General features: G+C 42.8%; 1 protein-coding gene across 1 annotated transcript in view; it reads right to left on the reverse strand.

The window, feature by feature from the left end:
• LDLRAD4 (low density lipoprotein receptor class A domain containing 4) overlaps positions 1-1,071 on the reverse strand; it is a 462,955-nt gene extending 461,884 nt beyond the window's left edge. Inside the window, exon 1 of the mRNA XM_032792011.2 lies at positions 978-1,071. The gene's annotated coding sequence lies outside the window, so the exon portion shown is untranslated. The remainder of the gene's footprint in view (positions 1-977) is intronic.
• Between the last annotated feature and the right edge of the window lie 17,239 nt (positions 1,072-18,310).

Below are 18,310 nucleotides of genomic sequence, written 5' to 3' on the forward strand. Positions count from 1 at the left end.
GAACATACTGACAGAGAGCAAATTGGGTAATACAACTCTAGTTTTGCAGCCTGTTCTCTTCTCTGAAAAGCCTCAGGGAAGCCACCTTTATAGTGATCTTTGCTGAAGCACCCCAGTAAATCCCCTCCAATCTGGATGCGGCATCCCAAAACAAACCAATCCATTCAGCCCACAAAGCGAGACAAATAGATGCATGACACATTCTCAGATTTCCCTTCAACCATGAAGAACACAATTTGGAGGGAGGAGTGAAAAAAAGTGATTATTACACACCGGGAGAGACCACACTCGTAGACAAAACCCTCCCGACAACTGAGTCGGAGTTTGGCACGGATGACAACAAAAAATCCAACTAAAGGTGGATATCATCGCCATCGCCTTTGATTTAAAAGCCATGTTAACCCTATCGCCGGTCATTCCTTCCCACGCAAACTAAGAAGGTAACAAGACTAACGAATCGGAGCACCGGGCAATCATTTAGTTCCCTTTGTCATGTTAGCTGCAGCCCCGGAGCCACCTCCTCCCTCCCGAAAACTCTCTCCCGTCAGGCTGGATCATCTCCCCCCCGGGAAGGCAGAGCTGAGCGAGTGTACATGACCGGCAGCTCCTGCACACTGACGCTGGATAGGAAGCTGTAACCCAGACATCTCTCCCCTGGTGCACACCCAGGTGTGTTCGCGCGCTGATGGGGCCGCAGGCTGCACGCACAGACACGCGCAGGTCACCAGGGAAAAGGGAAAACACCTTTTCCGAACAACCTGGGTCTTGTCTCTTTAAGAGCCGCAGACCTTAAACTTGGGCCTCTCCTCACTTTCCCAGTCACTTTCTGGCTGCTGCAGCAACTCTCCGGCTCCCTCCCTCCCCTCCCGGCGAGCTGCATCTCCATTAGCAGCAGCAGCAGCAGCAGCAGCGCCGGCTCCAGCCCCGAGCCTGCAGGCGGGGAAAGGGGGAAATGCCCAGGCAGGCGCTGCACTCACCTTCTCTGCGAGCCCTGCCGCTCCCCCCCTGCAGCCCTCATGCGGAGCAGCAGCAGCAGTGCCCGCCTCCTCCCCCTGTCTGCAGCTGCGGGCGCTCAGCCTGGGGCTGCCTCCTGCTCATTCCCAGGCTCGCCTCCTTCCCCCGCCTCCCCGGGCTGCTGCCTGTCTGCAGCCAGTCGGGCTCCCAATGACAGGCAGCGAGAGGGAGACGAGGAAAGAAGCAAGCTGGGGGGAGGGGAAGCTTCCTGCCCAGCCCCGCCGCCGCCGCTATTCGTAGGCCACACTGACATCTGCTGGGCTGGATGTGCCACAGGCGGGGGCGCCGCCAGCTGGGCTGGGGGTTTAGATGGAGCTGCCGGTCTCACAGGTTAACCCAGCACATCAAGCATCAGGCCAGGCAGGGCTTGGCTTTGCAGCTGGGGTGACCCAAGGTCCCGATTTTATAAGCACAGTCCTGATTTTTGGGTCTCTTTCTTATCTAGGCTCCTATTACCTCTCACCCCCTGTACAGATTTTTCACATTTGCTGTCTGATCACCCTACTTGCACCTGAGGTTCAAACCTTGTCCAAGCCTCAGTGGTTGGAAGGGTGTTACAGGGTGATGCAACTCTCGGCTGTCAAATGTCACACACACACTTTCGCAGCTCTGCTGGTTTCCTCAAGGCGTCTTACCTCCCAAAGGAAGTGACCAACACGACAGTGGCTCTAATGTTGACTAGCCCTTACTTGTACCTCTGCTCCACCTTGCACTCTTACCTAAAGTGGGGTCATCGCATGTTTGACGTGCCATGGGCAGCTAATGCTGCTGTGTCCTTTGTATGTATGCTTATTAAGCATGTAAATATTCATATATACCCTCCTGTCAAAAAAAAATCCTCTTAATTGCTTAACATGACATTTCTCCTCCCTACCAAAAAGTCCACCCTCCATACCAAATCTCCTTTTCTTGCCAAAACACATGACCCACTCAATTGCCCATATCCGCCCAGGCTGTAGTTCCCCAAGTGCCTTCCATGCAATTAGTTTACTGGCTAATTTTAGTTAAGACGTAGTGAGTGGGGCAAGGAACAAATTGTAACATGGACATGGTGAACAATGACAGGAGTTACAACAATAAGATTACTTTGTGCATTTCTGATGGTTCAAATGTGTTTGGGTGATTTTTGTTTCTGGGGCTGTGTTTTGTTTGCTTTGCTTTTGCTGTTTTGGTTTTCTGTTTCCTTGCTTGGTTTTGTTGTTTGATTTATATGCTTCCCCTTTTTTTAGGCATTGTTTAAGATGTGAGTTGTAAGGCGAGTGTGGGATGCACCACGGATAGTGATTTGGCAAATCAGAATTGGGAAAGCTTTCCATACATTGCATATTGGGAAGAGGCACACAAATTATTGCAGGAGATGCAGTTGAACACAGCTGGCATTATAAATAAAGCAAAGGTGGCTGGCTACCATGCAGAAAAGACCATGCCTAATACATAAGAAAGGGCAGAGTTATGCAGGTCTTGAAAGGACCGGCAAGCAGTTTAAACTAGATGGAAAATGTGAACTAGTATTGGGAATCCCAGAAAGAGACATACAGGGTCAGATTGACACTGACGAAGGTAATTTTAGCATTCATATTCTGGATGAACTGGCGTAAGGAGCAATAGGAGTATCAGGTAGGCCACAGAAGGTAGATTTAATCAGTCAATCTAATAGATCACGGGTTTTCAACTTGGACGTCTCAGTCACCAGAAGGTCACAACTACCCTGCCCTTCCTATGGAAAAGGTTGAGACACAGTGCTTGCTCAATGCTTCCCCTGCTGGCTCAAATTGGCAGAGCTCTAGCTTTAAGTCCTCTAAATAGATACCTCTGGATTTTGGAGCTGAAGGTCAAGAGTTCTACAGTCCTGAGCACAGACTATCCTCAGCCCTATCCTCCTCAATGCCATTGCAAAGAAAAAGAAATACAGATTGCGTTTCAAGTCTCTCACTTCTGTGACAGAATCTTACAAAGTCCCCACAGGCCCTTTTTTGATCCAAAGAAAAGTTCTTGAAACATAACAAATCACCCACCATCTAACGGTTTACCCCCATGTACAGATTCTGGAGCGGAGGTCAGATTGCTGAGGGATTTTGCTTCTTAAAAGAGGAGAGGGGATATAGGGGGAAAGTGGGCTATTTCTGCTTGCCATCACACAGAAAACCAATCTTCCATCCTGATAAGTACACAATGAATAGCAACACTGCTCACATTGTAGCTTTAGCAGGTATGGGCAGGCATAAACTGGTGTCATATATTAGACATTCAGTAATGGGCCAGATTACACTCTCAGATGCACCAGTGTAACCAAGAGTACAGTATGGCCCTATGTTCTTAATATCTAAGGGTGGATCAATGAAAACAAGTTTTAATTCATGTTATAACCACAACATTCAACAAAGGCGAATAGAAACTCCTCCCTGTATTCTGGCAATGCCTTTTACCACTGTTACAACCTGAGGGAATTTGTGCCACTACCTTATTGAATCTCTATCATGCCAAACTCACACTTGGTGAGTTGATGAACCAAGTAGGTCGTCAAACGACTGCTTTGGTTCATCAATCACCCAAACTGCTCATTTAGCCCTAATACACATTTTACAAATATTATTTACAGCTAATGAACACTTACAATACTGGTATTTTTCTAACCTTTTTAACTTCTTTCTTCCTTTTCCTTCTTTCTAACTTTCCACAGGAAAGGCTAGAAAATGGGGTTGAGAGAAATATGCAAAACACATTTTCACAGTGTCACACATTTTTCCTTTTTTTTTTTTTTTATTTTTGGTAGTTAAATTTCACTGGCTCAAAAGTTTCCTATTTGAAAAATGTTATGGACCCAGGATGGTTTACCAGACCAAAGTCTACTTTTGACTCAAAGGTTTACATGCATTTCAAATTTCACATGGAAGTATGATGGCAGGCATCTTTTGGCAATTTGGGCTTGTGCAAGGAAGATTGGGAGAGAAGGCGCGATATAGGGACAGTCACACATGCACTGAGAATACATTGTATACATTGGCATATGCCAGGAGAATGAGAACGGAATACCCAGAGAGGTAGGCAAAACAGAAGTCCATTCTTGAGACACGATGATGTTGGCACCTGGAAAGAGAACAGCTGTTACTAGATATTTTTGCAGCGTGGAAGCAGCGATTCACACAAAAAAGAAGGCTACTCTTCTTTGTGTCAATCCCTGTTCCTTCACTGCAAAAATACATTGGAGGATCATGAGCTCTGGCTGCAGTGTGGAATATATCCTGCTGATGCCTTATGGAAGGTGATGTGAATGATCAATGTATCTAAGGTGTGGAGAGAAAGCAGCCAATACTCACTACTAGTTAGGCACCTCCTCTGGGCCCACTGCTGATCCTGCCACTGAAAGCCCCTTTGTTCCTACAATGCAAAGGATGCAACAGGCTCCTCTGAGGAGAGATAATCAAGGAGACTAGAATTTTAGGTAGCTGGAGTCAGAGGACTGAGTTTGACACTGAGGACATAATGGATGTTGGTTTTGGTTACTTTTATGGTGTGGAAGTAGATGACTTGGCCTGTTTCCAGCCAGGAAACCACAAGCAATATATTTTAAGTATTACTGATTCTTATGATCTTTAACACTAGGAGTTCAAGGGAGATCCAATTAAAAACACAGAAACCACAGCATGAACATATCCAGATTACATACAGAAGCACATACCAAACCAGTCTCACTACAGCTAAACTACAAGTAAAAGCATGCTGCAAACCAGTCTAGCCATAATGAAACTACATCTAAATCTATCACTAGGAGAATTTCAGATTATTTAGGTTCAGAATTTGGGTGTTCTTCTTAACTATTTTACCCCAGCAGGCCACACAACCTATTCTCCCTGAATATGGCTTTCTGCCTGGAGGGCCATAATGACAGACCTTTCCCCCAAATACTGCTGATCATCTTTTCCTGGTGCTATCTTGCAGAAAAAGACTCCTGGCCTGCTGCCCCTTTCTGGCATCTATGGATGGTTTACTCTTCACCTAATGTTCTCCAGAGGCCACCAAGAAGGGCCAACTACTCCCTCAAAGCTGGATGGTTTCTGCAGCAGGAGGAGATAAGCAGTCTCTCATCTGACAATAGAGGAGGAAGCAGTACAGAACTGCTCCTTGTTGCTGGTGCAAACAGTTACGTCCCCCACCGCTTAGTGGTTCAGGGAGACCATACCATATGCAGTCGGATGAATAAACAAGTCTGAGCTGTGTAGACCTAGGGTTACCAACTTTCTAATTGCACAAAACACAAACACCCTTGCCCTGCCCCCTACGCCAAAGCCCAGGCCACACCTCTTCTCCAAGGCTCCACCCCCTCCCTCCATCCACCCTCTGTCTGTCGCTCGCTCTCCTCCACCCTCACTCATTCGCTCATTTTCCCTGGTCTGGGGCAGAAGGCTGAGGTATGGGAAGGAGTGAGGGTGTCAGCTGGGGGTGCGGGCTCTGGGGTGGCGCCAGGGATGAGGGATTTAGGGTGCAGGAGGCGGCTCTGGGCTGGGGGTGGGACCAAGTGGTTCGGAGTGTGGTAGGGGTCTCCAGGCTGAGGCAGGGGTTGGAGTATGGGAGGGAATATGGGCTCTGGCCTGGGGGTGCAGGCAGAAATGAGGGGTTCAGGGTGCTGGAGAGGGATCCAGGTTGGGGCAGGAGATTGAGGTGTGGGGGAAGTGAGGGCTCTGGGCTTTGGGGTGAGGCCAGAAATGAGGGATTTGGGGTGCTGGACGGGCCTCCAGGCTGGGGCTGACGGGTTTGGCGTGCGGGAGGGAAATCAGGGCTGGGGGTTGGGGCACAGAAGGGGGTTAGGGCTGGGGCAAGGAGCTGGGGTTTGAGAGGGGTTTCAGAGTGCGGGCTCCAGGCAGCGCTCATCTTAGGCAGCTCCCCGCAAACAGCGACATGTCCCTCAGCTTCTAGGCAGAGGCAGAGCCAGGTGGTTCTCCACGTTACCTCTGCCTACAGGTGCTGCCCCTGGTCAATGGGAGCTGCGAAGCCCCCGTAGCCATTCCTACACCTAGGAGCTGAGGGACATGGCGCCGCTTCTGGGGAGCCACGTGGAGCCAAGAAGGGAGCCTGCCAGCCCCATGCCAACTGGATTTTTAATGGCCTGGTCAGCAGTGCTGGCCAGAGCTGCCAGGGTCCCTTTTTGAGCAGGCGTTCTGGTCAAAAAACAGACTCCTGGCAAGTGGCAATGCTATGTGGATCCCTGCATATGCACAGACCTCCATTGCAGGATCAAGGCCTGAACTGTTATCTTACACACTAATCCTGCAATCTGATCCATGCAGGTAGACATCTGCACTCATGAACATTCCATTGACCCCATCAGGGTTCCATTCAGGCACAAGGGTCTGGCCCTGTGGATCAGATTGCAGGATCAAGCTATTGGAATGGTACTCCATTATATCACAAGGAATTGTCATAGTGTTATACTGAAAATCACCATCTAATATGTCTGATTAAAACAGGCAAAGAGTTTCAGCACAAAATGGGAAAAAGTAAATGTGTACATAGACTAGAGAGGATAAGAAAAATGAACTATAATATTCTGGGATTGAATTAAATTTCCCCTCTCATTCCTATGTATTAGATTTAGGGACCCGCGGTGTTTTTATAACACACTGTAGAGGAACCTTGCTCATTCACTGACATTACAATAACTAGTTTGTTGTTTCTATTCACACTCACACATATGTTCTGTTCTGTGCAGTTCCTCTGCCAATTCCACCCACACACCTGAAGACCTCTCCACTGGATGTCAGTCCCAGCTTTAGATAATCGTTCAAATCTGCAAGACATGTTTTAGTTGTCTTGTCATGTTAGGATGTAATAAAAACAAACCATAGGCTTTCACAGCAAGTAAAATGTGGTGTGAGAATGTAAACTGAGTGTGAGAGCTCTATGAATATCAGTACTGAATTCCCAACTTTTAATAATGAGCTCACATTTTATATCAATGTAAAGCACCAATTGCTTTGATTTAATATGCTTAGAGACAAAAAAAATTGAAATAACATAATTAGAAAAGGTGATAAACATCTGGATCAGGAATGTAACTCTTCAAAACTAGCTGTTAGAGGAGTATTACTTTCTCTATGGCCCTTCACCTTGGAAAGACATGACTGTAATCTCTATCGCACACTCATTCTGTACCTATGGTTGCAATCATGTTCCGAATCAGAGTGAAATTTCTCATAAAACAATGTAAAAATGTTAGTGAATTTGACACTTGTGAAAGGTACCCAATTACAAGTCTTCAGATATTCAAAGAACTGTTACAGCACAGGCAGCAGTAGTGCAAGATTCCTCACACCACACCATCAATATGGCCCCCAAGGAAAACCTCAAAGGAACTCCACTAGTCATCTGTATGTCAGGTCTATACTTGGCCTCTCAAAAGATAGTCAATAAAGATGCCAGTTGTGGTAGTTTTAAGATGTGAAAACTTGCTGCTAGAAATGATGGAAAACTGACTGGAATCAGATCAGATCACAGACTATCACAAAGCTTTCATATATAGGAAAACTTTCAGTCATTACCAACCTAGGCTAGATTCCAATCAGCGACCACAAGTGAAAAGTTCTGTATCCCTTTGCCATCATCCTAAGTCACAAAGGGTCATAATTTTATGTCATGGTTTGGCAATATCCAGGTTTCTTTGACTATCAGATATAAAGAAACAAAGCTGAAATGTGTGAGTCTTAGCTTAGCTATCCCCTTTTTTTTGTTGCAAAGATAGGTAGCTAGTTTTCAAACATAGGCCCTGATTTTACGCACTAATCCACCCTTAATTCCAAATTGAATTTCCTGCCTAGTATGTGTTTGAAATGTCAGATGTAGCAAATGATACCTTATTAATTATTAATTTATTACTCAGACAGACATACTACTGGATTAAAAAGAAAAGGTCACCACCAATATCCTCCAGGATATTCCAACAAGTGGTTCCCTAGTTTACAAACTAGACAGCAAACTTTGCATTGCAGTACGGAAAAAAGATCCCACTTTGCAAAATAGGTAAAAATCAGAAGTTGGTCCAATAAAAGATATTACCTCACCTACTTTCTCTCTCTAAAAATTTACTGTCAGCTTTGGGAAATGCACATGAAAGAGGGTTGACCAGGCCAGGATATAGTCTATTTTGTATAATAATAGACAACATAGTCTTTCTGATTAACAAAATACACTCACAACAGTTGTTTCTTTTTAGGCCATTACCTATTTTAAATAATGATGATAAAATGTTGTTCCTAAATCTTTTACTTTAAGCCAAGGCTTTGGACACTGTCTTACTAATTTCATATAGCAACATAGAATGACAGTTACTCTGTTTTGCTCATGGCCTTGCTTTCAGTTCTGAAAGAAAAAAAAAAAAGCAGCAAATTTGGTTTCCTCTGCTGTAAAATAGTCAAGATTTTAGAATTTTTAAAATATTATATACTGCTTTTCATCCAAGGATCTCACATTGCTTTAGGTAGGGAGTAAATATTATTGTCTCCATATGACAAACAAGGAAACTGAATCACAAAGAGATTATGTGACTTGCCTGACGGTACACTGCATATCAGGGGACAGAGCTAGGAATTTAAGCCAATTTTCCTAGTTCCTACCCCAGTGGTCGATCCATGGGACCACACAGAAGCTGTTGTCACTGCTAGCAATTAGGCTTCCATCTTATCTATTGTGCAAAGTTGGGCATTCTTAAAATTAATCATCAAATATTAGCATACACAGTCAGGCTATAAATAAGATTGTTTCTCTATATCTAGCTATTAATGTTCAAATAATTGCTGTGTTCTGGAGCATTCCCTCTGATATTTATGGCGCTTTGACATTAAACTAGAAGATTAAAACAGTCCCAAAAATGCCTCTAAGTACTTTCCATTCAAGATGTGGCAGCAATAGCTGAGCAATGCACAGAGCTCCCAGTGTATGATTATGTATCCAGGGACACCACTGTGATACTATTATGAAGGATTACAGTGCCACTGTGTCCAGCCAGGAATGTAAATGTCATCTGGTCAGAGAGGCAACTCTTGGTTATTTTTAATGATTAAGTGACCTGACAAGAAAATAGTTCATGTAATTAAGTTTAATGTTCATATAATTCATGCATGTCAGAAGAGTCAGGTTTGCTTGTTATTTTTCAGGTTTTTATTTTAAACATTTAAAGTGTTAAACTATAAATCACTATACTCCATAAAGTATTAAACTATAAAAGAGCTGGCGACAAGTACTTCCTTAGTTACAAATTCTGCCATGCAGTCTTAACTTGAGTGCAGAGGAAAGAATTAATTGATGCTGTAAAGCACTTTGAAGACGAAAATTGATATAACTAGCGTTGGGCCTGATCCTACTTCTACTAAATCCATGACAAAACTTCCATTGACTTCAATCACAGCAGGATCAGGCCTATTTTACAAAACAAAATTCCTTTCTTCCATCTATCTATAGGCATTTTTTAATAAAGGGCATTGTTTTTACCCTTGTTGCCACATAAATTAAGCCATGAGTCCATAACTGTTATGATAATCTTACATGTCTAATCTCTTTGGGGTTTAGAGAACATGGCCCCTTCAAATATTTGTCCTAAAGGGAGGAGGTGCTGATTGTTCCAGAAGAGGAAGTGCTGTTTTGGGGAAGGCCCTCACATAGTGAAGCAGCCGAGAACCTGCCTAAAGCCAGGGAGGGACAGAGTGGCTGACCGGGGGCTCCCCAAGACAGGAGCAAGGCGCAGCATTGTGCCAAGGAGGAATCGCCCAAGATGGACTAACCAGAGCTGGACCCAGTATCACGACTGCCCCATGCTGCATGGGGCTATGTGTGCTGGGGACTGTGATTTTGCATTGGGAATAAGAGGGAGACTGTTAGCTAGCTAAGTGGGGAGGCTGTCTCTATGTGTGCCTTTGCAGAGAGCGGCAGAAGAGAGCACTGGAGGAGTTTGTGGGGAAAGTTCACTGGCGCTAAAGACAACCAGGAGCACCCAAGACTCACCACCAGACTGAAACTTTGCCCAGGATTCCTGAATTCTGACTGTAGACATATTGCTCTGTCTGCCCTAAGACTGTGGTACCATGGGACCTGTGGGGCCTTGTGTTCAATGTAATCCTGTTGTACCGCTCCCTCATCTTCTCCTCTGTTGTTTTTCTCCATTCATCCCCTCTGTAAATAAATATTTTCCTTTCATTGTACTTGTCCGGTGTGTATGTGTTCACTCCAGGGGGTTTGGAAGAGGTGCCCCTAGGGTGGAAGGGACTTTCCCTGCTGTGTTCCTGCACACACCTTTTCTTGGCCGGAGCTGCCTTCAGAGCAGACACGAGCCTGGCCATGAGGGCACTAAAGTTACATATGAAAAGAGTGAAACATCTTGGAGGGTATATAATAGAGGTGTGTCTCAAACAAGAACATTATTGTTCCCTTGTGCTCTTTTTCCCATGATGCCTCCTACTCAAGGAACCCCTCTATGAGAATTATTTCCTTTGCTTTAACTGAACAGTCCAGATTTGAAGGCTGTTACAAGGGAGACAATTAAAATTGAGAGGAAGAGGTTGGATACATTACACTACCAACAAGAGGGTTCCAGTTACATATGTTATCTCACGAATAGTGGCTGACTTCCTTTCCTGTCTAAAAGCCAACTTTGGGCACCACCAGGCCTAAACACAGCCCACGACTGCATGTGGCAGCTGCTCTAGTGTCTACAGATGTAAGCAAAAGAATCTGGCTGCTGTTCTGTTTGCGTCATTGTTGCTGTGACCAAATATATTCCATGGCTGAAGAGAGTTTCTGCTGTTGCTCAGACAGCTCCTCAAAACAAAACTATCATGTTATTTCTTTCTTGCTGACTCATCCTGAATTCCTTTCTTACTGCTTCCCCTCCCACCCCCAGCAGTGCTGTCCTAGGAGCCGTTTAATCACCTCCCCCACCCTTGTGTGCTGGTCATCTTTAATGTTTTTTTTTTAATATGGAATATTCTAAATATTGCACAGTTGTTTAATGCCTTCCTTTAAAAGATCTCAAAGCATTTTACCAACATGAACCAATTGATTCTCACAATCACCCTCACAGATTGAAAAGCATTATCCTTATTTTATAGATGGGGAAGCTAAAATACAGATGAGGCCAAATTACTCACCCCAAGTTACACTGTGAATGAATGGCAGAGCTATGAACAAAACTGATGTTCCCAATAACAGGCTCTAACTAGAACACAAGCAGGATTAAAAAAAAATACATAAAAGGAAAAAAGTCATAATCTTTGATAGTCATCTGTGATACTGTATTACAAGAGCTCCAATAGTATCAGCTGATCTTGCATACAACTGATTTATAGAATACAAGAATAACTTTTATTTACAAGGGGAGGCATAGCTCAGTGGTTTGAGCATTGGCCTGCTAAACCCAGGGTTGTGCGAGTTCAATCCTTGAAGGGGCCATTTAGAGAAGTGGGGATTGGTCCTGCTTTGAGCAGAGGGTTGGACTAGATGATCTCCTGAGGTCCCTTCCAACCCTAATAACCTGTGATTCTGTGAAACAGCGATATGGAAGACAACATATTTAAAAAAAAAACAAAACCCTCTTCCTCCCAATTATTTTGAGATCAATATTACAAGTTTTAAGGACGTGTCATTCATAAAAGTGGTAATTTTTTACTTCCTTCTTTTCCTGTCAGCACATTCACCATTCTCTCATTTGGCTGACACCCCTAGCAACATTCCACTGGCAGCTGGATCACTTCAAACATGACATGATTGTTAGAAAGATATATTCAAAAATTGTCAAAGCAGATGTTTCTACATTTCAAAATTGTAACTCCAAGGTTTGTGAGACATGTTCTAATATTGTAAATACTGCATGGTGTGTGCTTTAGCAGGTCATCCAAACATACCTCTAGTGAAGCACTAGATGTGCCCTGTCACGTTGGCAGTTGCAGATCCTGATTCAGAAGCTCATTCTAATGAGATGTCAGAAAAAATGTATTTAGCTCTGAAAACTGAGGAATGAAGGACTGTGCTGTTTAGTTCAAGGGCTGTTTTCTGCAACTGTTTAGAAGTTAGTATATTATTCATTGGTGCAATACAGTGATCAAACGAAGAGAATCTGGTTGCCTCAGGTTGTGAGACACTCTGTGGAATAGATAATAATGCCAGATAGTATTTCAGTTTTAAGATCCACTGCATTCCTGTGAGCTGAAAACAATGTCAGCAGCATCATGTAGCTCAAGAAATTCTTCATACATTCAGGACATCTATAATGCTATTAGCCATACAACAAGCAAGAGAATCAGCAGTCGAGGCTTTAATTTATTTTTGTTTCCTTATTCTATCATGCACAAATTATTTAAACTATCCCTCAGCATACCACTATTAAAAGATGACAGAGAATGTTTTTCTTTTGTTTTCAGCACTCTCTCTCTCACACACTCACCCACATTAGGTCTAATTTTTCCTAGGATAAGACAGGGCCTTTTTTTTTTTTTTCCTGGGGAGGACAAAGGAATGTTTGAATACTCCATTACAGAAAAATGGACTTTTCTAACAATAGGTTTGCAATGGGTTTGATTCTACTACAGCTTTGCAAAATGAATGTAAAACTATACGGCATCAGAATGAACAAACTCCTGGCCATAAAAACTTGCTCTGTTTAAACGGATACAAAGTCTTAAATATTGTCAGAAATTTGCTGATAAAGATTGCTATGAATTCATAACCAGCTGCCCAATGGTCTAAAGTATGTATATATTATACACATAAAATAGGTTACAAGAATTTTAAGGTTGCAAAACTGAGCAATCAAAAGTTAAGAACTCCTGGAAATGATGCTTTTCTGTACATTCTTAATTTGGTCCGCTTGTGCACATGAATTATAATAGTCTCTAATTACATGATCATGCACTGTTTTTTCCACAGGACCCCAGCTTCATTCAGTGGAGAGGATGGAACACTCTGTGGACGAACTAGAGATGTGTAATGAAGGAAACTGTAGGATCTGTGACTCATTTGTTGCAGATCAACAGGTCCATATCAACTGATTCCTGGAGCTATGCTATATGCACTCGATCACATGGGCTCAAAAAATCAACATTTTTATTTGTGTGGCTTTTGAGAGAAATATTTAAAAACTGGTTATTCAGGTATGACTGTGCATCTATACAGAGTGTCATACAGACTGTCCACATAAACCATACACATTTTCCATATATATATTTTACACAAATAAATTTCTATTAATTCTATTAAATTTTACTTGTTCTTCAAGATACACCTCTTGGGCATGACATCAGACGTGTGAAAATAACACTTCTATTCCTAAAATTTTCAGCAATACTTCAAACCATGAATGGAAGTTGAGCGAAGATCCTTAATAAAAATGTATTTAAATGTATTGGTAGCTACGCGACTTCCAACCCTCTCTCACACATCCGTCTCGAACTGTACTATTCAAAACTAAGCAGTCACAGCACAGCAAAGTGGGATGTTCCTGCTTTTGTCTTCTATCGTACCTAACTTCTTATTGCTTATTTTCCTGATTCTTTTGCTTTTATATCGAAGCTCACTTATTGGTTTGCCATTGGATGTATAGTTATTTATTATCCTGAAACAATGAGAGGCAGGAATATCAAAACCTGGATCATTCCACATGCAGTGAGGCTCTTCCTACAGGGAGCTCAGAGTTTCACTAGGGAAGTGGGCAAGAGTTATTTCCAAGGCACACCCCTACACATCAGCCCCTCCCAACTGGGAACAGGGGGCAAGAAGGGGTTGAGCAAGGAAGGGACTGCTCTCCACAGAGCTATTCCTGGCATTGCACCCAGATAACCACATGGAAATCTTAGCATGAAGTAATATAGCTTAGAACCCTTCAACAGTTGCATGGGGTATCCAGCCAATGGCTGCACACCTTCTGCCAGAGAGCAGTGTATCCGAACCACCCACCACCAGAGGCAGCGCTAGGCTCAGGGCCCTCCCTGACACAGTAGAGATTGTAGCAATAGTGAGCAGACATGATGCCACCAAAAGACCACTGCCAAGGTCTACCAGAAACCAGCACAGACACTGTAATGTAGTCAGCTGTCCCTACCATGACTGCTTAGTTGAGACCAGGACTTAAGAGCCTGGGCAGCACAGGCTGTGTTTAGTTAGCATAACAGCACCAGAGAGAACTACAGAATTGTATCTATGTTCTGCAACCAGAATAAGAATCCCTTTTGTATTCACTATAGTTCTATCTCTTCTCTAGCATGAAAGATGCTACAGACCCTAGACTGGATCTGACCCAATGGGTGTAGGATTAATTTGTCTTTCAATGGTCAGGTCCCGCTGTGCATTGCACAGGTATATCATTAAAAAAAATCAGAATATGGTTTGCACAAGCAGTTCACAGTGTCAGACTAATACAGGTTGGCATCAACCTTCACTTAAGGTAAAAATGGTCTGCAGAGGGAAAACATGAAGTGGATGAATGCCCCAAACGTGTGCATCTCTTGAACAAGTTTGCCACACTGTCATTACACTCTCTCTGTGCAAACATATTCCAAAGAATAACACTTTCAAGTTGCTATCTGCTTATCATTTGTATTTTACAATTAATCTAGGACTAGAAATAGGCTTGCAAAGTACAGGGCTGGCCATACAGGGCTGGCCAGCTTGAACTGTACATGAAAACTCTACCTAGGTTAAACCCCCATGGGATTTGGGAAAGTAGGGTCTGGCATTTTGTGTTACTAGTAAATAATGTACTGAAACTTCTTGATTTCTAGAGGGTTAGATTTGTGTAAATTCAAATTTGCCTGATAAATCAATGGACGATCCTCAGGGCAGTCAGCAGGAGGTTTTGCTTACCCTGTTTTGACAGACATCGTAAGAGCTCTCCCTGCTCCTATATATTGCAGATGAGACATGAATTCTCCTTCATGTCTCATCTGTGCCTGCCCAAATTTGAGCAAGCACCCGGCTCCACTATGTAAAATAATACTTTATTTTAAATGATTGAAATAAAGCTCTCTCTGTTCATGAAAAGTCTCCATTATTTTGAGCAAAAACATGACCTCATTCTGACAGAATTATCCCATTAATCGTTGGAGGGAGGCTGGAGCTTTGCACTGCCTCAGCTGAGGAAGAACGTCACTCCAGAAAGTGGATCTGAAGAGTCCAAAAAGATGTTTATTAAATTGCTTCAACAATAGAAAAAAGGAAGGGGATGAGCTAACTGAACCCCAAATAATGAGAGAGAAAGAAAAATCAGCACTAGCACAGTGCTGAACAGACAGAGTGGACAACAGTCAACCATCCCCCAGGCCCAACCCTGCAGGAACCTCTAAAGCCAGGTAACCTACTCCTTGCCTTCTATGGGCTCCCAGAACTCCCTCTCAAAAAGAGACTGCAGACTTCACTTTCTCTGGGCACAAATAGAAATGCACCTAAGCAAAATCTCCTTTATTGTATATACTAAAGGCTTTGTTTGAGCCTCCTGTTGTGTTCTCTTCAATAGGGTCTGAAAAAGAGGTACAATATATGGAGCTATTTAGACTAATTGCCTAATACAGTTTTTTTTTAAAATACTCGTTCCAGCCACTTTTCCTCCTAGAATTTGACCCATAGAAATGAACACTGGACGAGCAGATAAGTAGATGAGATACAGCAGAGAGAGGAAGTTTTCTCCATCCACTGGTTCTAAATTGATATCCAGTTATTCTTGGATTGAGATTAACCATCTGAACCATTTTAAAAACGGAATCATCATCATCACAACAGCAACCTATAGTATAGTGATTAACTTCAGTGCTTTGAGAGCCTGAAATTCAGGAAACCTGAATTAACCTACATCACTGTGTAAACTGCATCACCATATTCTGTCAGTGAGTTACTAACATTGGAAATCCTGCATTCCTTGTGCCTGTAACACACACTCAGTGACTTTAGTTAAAGCTCCATGCATGTGTAACCAAATGCAGAATCAGGCCATTAGTCTTTTCCATCTTACAGAAGACCAGGCCAGATAGAACACTCAGATCTTTCCATCTAGGCATTCTATTCATGGTTCATTTCTATGGGTATAAACTCTGTGAGCAAAAGTGACTGCGACTAGCCAGCCAGGAGCGGGCAAAGAGAAAAATATATACATGTGAGCTATCATTGTGATACACAGAACTCAGGGCTGATCTACATGAGAAAGCTCCATCAGTCAAATGTGTGATTTTAAACTGAGTTAAATTGGCACAAACCGTTGTGTGGTCACTTTAACTTCATAGATTTTAAGGCCAGAAGGGATGATCATGATGATCATTTAGTCTGACCTTCTGTATAACATAGGTCATAGAACTTCCTCCAATAAATTTCCGCATTAAGCCCAAAATTTGTTTAAGCTATAGCATAGCTTTTAAAAAGATATCCAGTGTTGATTTAAAAAAAAGTGATGGAGAATCCACCACATCTTTAGCTAAAAATGTTCCAGTGGTTAATTATCCTCACTGTTAAAAATGTTACCTTATTTCTGGTATGAATTTGTCTAGTTTCCACTTCCAGTTGTTCGGTATTGTTATGCCTTTTGTTACTAGATTAAAGAGAAAGATTACTATCAGAAAACTCTTTCCCCGAGAGGAGCTTGTAGACCAAGATCTTAATGTTCTCTTGGATAACTAGATAGATTGAGCTTCTTTAATCTTTATATTTTACAGATCATTAAATCGTCCTTGTAGCTCTTTTCTGAACCCTTTTCATTTTGTCAAAATCCTTTTTGAAGTGTAGACACTTGTGTGGTCACGGTATTCCAGTAATGGTCTCATTAATTATGTATAAAGAAATAACACCACCTTCCTACTTCTACTTGATATTCCCCTGCTTATACAGCAAAGATTTTGCCTTCCTAGCTACAGCACTGCCTGGGGAGCTCATGGCCAATTGGTTATCTACTGTGACCCCATCCTCCAAGTCAGTTTCAGAATCACTGCTTTCCAGGCTGCAGTCATTCCCCAGCAAATCTCCCAATCTTATAAGTATGACCTACTTATTTTGTTGCTAGCTTAATGACTTCCATTTGGCTGTATTAAAGTACATAGTATTCAAATGAACCCACTTTTCAAGCAATACAGATTATTTGCTACTCCATCAATTTTTATGTCATCTGCAAATTTTCTTCCAGATTATTGGTAAAGATATTGAACAACACTGGGCCTAAAGAACTCCACTAGAAACTCCCACATTTGCTGAGAAGTCCCATTTGCAATTATTTTCAGAATCTACTAGTAAACTAGTTTTTAATCCATTTAATAATCACAATGTCATTCATGACTAAGTCAAATTCAGTTTCAGAGTGGCTTATTTAGGTTTATCTGAAAGAGATTTCTAATCCACTGAAGCTAAACTGAAATAAAAGAATCCACACAGCGTGTTTGCACCAGTTTAACTAAATTGGTTTAAAAATCACACCTTTTGCTATAGCTTTCTTGGGTAGTCAAGGTCTTAATATGATCAAAGAGAGGTTATTTTCTACAATGTGTAGAACTCATTAAGAAAACCGTATTAGTATAATTATATATCTGTGCTTCTAACGCCATCTATTGAGAAGTGGAAGGAACAAGGGAAGCATCTTCTGCTTAATCCACCACCACCACTCTCCCTGTCCTGTCCAAGAAGTACAAGTATGCAAAATGTCCTCCCAAATTCCTTTTTCTTTCAAAAGATACTTGGACTCTCACAGTGCATGATGAAGACCTAGGCTATGTCTATGCTACAGACCTTACAGTGGCACAGCTGTGCCACCACAGCTGCACCACTGTAAGGTCTCCTGTGTAGCCACTTTATACAAGTAGGAGAGCTCTTCCACTGACATACCAACGAGTAGCGGAAGCTATGTTAGCAGGAGATGGTCTCCCACTGACGTAGCATTGTCCACAATGGTGCTTCTATTGGTTAAACTTATGTTGGTTGTGTATGTGTTTTTTTTCACACCCCCGATAGACGAAAGTGCTAGTGTAGACCAGGGTTTCTCAAACAGGGGTCGCCGCTTTGTAGGGAAAGTCCCTCACGGGCCGGGCTGGTGTGTTTACCTGCCCCATCCGCAGGTCTGGCTGATCATGGCTCCCACTGGGACCTGTGGTCAGGGCAGGTAAATGCACTGGCCCGGCCCGCCAGAGGCTTTCCTTACACAAGCGGTGACTCCTGTTTGAGAAACCCTGGTGTAGACAGAGCCTTAGTAACCCTCTCAACTCTCTTACCTGTGTCTGTCTCATTCTCTCTTACAGCAAAACTGACAGAAAGACAAGGTGAGTGAGATGATCTCTTTTATTGTAGCAACTTC

Source organism: Chelonoidis abingdonii, chromosome 2 (genome assembly GCF_003597395.2).
Source record: "Chelonoidis abingdonii isolate Lonesome George chromosome 2, CheloAbing_2.0, whole genome shotgun sequence".
Lineage (NCBI taxonomy): Eukaryota > Metazoa > Chordata > Testudines > Testudinidae > Chelonoidis > Chelonoidis abingdonii.